This window comes from Quercus suber, unplaced genomic scaffold, assembly GCF_002906115.3.
Source record: "Quercus suber isolate HL8 unplaced genomic scaffold, Cork oak 2.0 scaffold_449, whole genome shotgun sequence".
Lineage (NCBI taxonomy): Eukaryota > Viridiplantae > Streptophyta > Magnoliopsida > Fagales > Fagaceae > Quercus > Quercus suber.
Window position 1 is genome coordinate 240959 of NW_027069900.1, and position 995 is coordinate 241953.

Here is a 995-nt window from a genome sequence, read left to right on the forward strand (position 1 = left end):
AAAAAAAAAAATAATAATAAAATAAAATCTAAAGACAAAAGTCATCCCATTGCAAAATTTCAAATCAGCTCTAACAAAAATATAAATAAAAAAATCAAACCAAACAACAATATAATCATTAAAAACCTAACAATACAAATAAACCAAGAATACATCTTAAATATATATCAATCATTCTTTCATACCCAAGCAAAAAAATGAAATCAGAGTTTAGAGAATAATATTTACTCTAATTGATGGGATTTCAGTGGTTTTATCACATTACACGTTTATGTTAAATGACTATTTTATTTTCTTATGATTTATATTAACTTGGACCGAATTGGACTGGATGGACCGAATGGACTGAAGTGGACCGAAGTGGACTCGATGCACCAAGGTGGACCCAATAGACCAAAATGGACCGAATGGACTAAAGTGTACCTATAGGACCGAAATGGACCAAAAAGAGTGAATGACCAAACTCGACTGAATATACCGAATGGACTGAAGTGGACTAAAGTGGACTGGATGTACCAAGGTGGACCTAATAGACCAAAATGGACCGAATAGACTAAATTGGACTGAATGCACTAAAGTGTACCTATGGGACCGAAATGGACCAAAAAGAGTGAATGACCAAAGTGGACTGAATGTACCGAATTGACTGAAGTGGACTTAAGAGACCGAAGTGGACCGAAGTGGACAAAAAAGAGCAAATGACCAAAGTGACCTGCATGGACCAATGTGGACCAAAATGGACCAAAATTGACTAAATGGACTGAAGTGGTCAAAATTGGATTGAAATAGATCTCAACGTTCTTAAATTATTTAATACTTTTTTGTAAGGGGCAGCTCTTATTTTTTGGAGCAACATTTGATATTTTTAGTAGATGGCAAAACCAAAATGAAGCAATTACATCACCAAATCAATGATTATAATTTCATACTCAAGCAAAAAAAAAATATATATATATATATATATAAATAAATTAAAGACCCTTACACCAAACAAC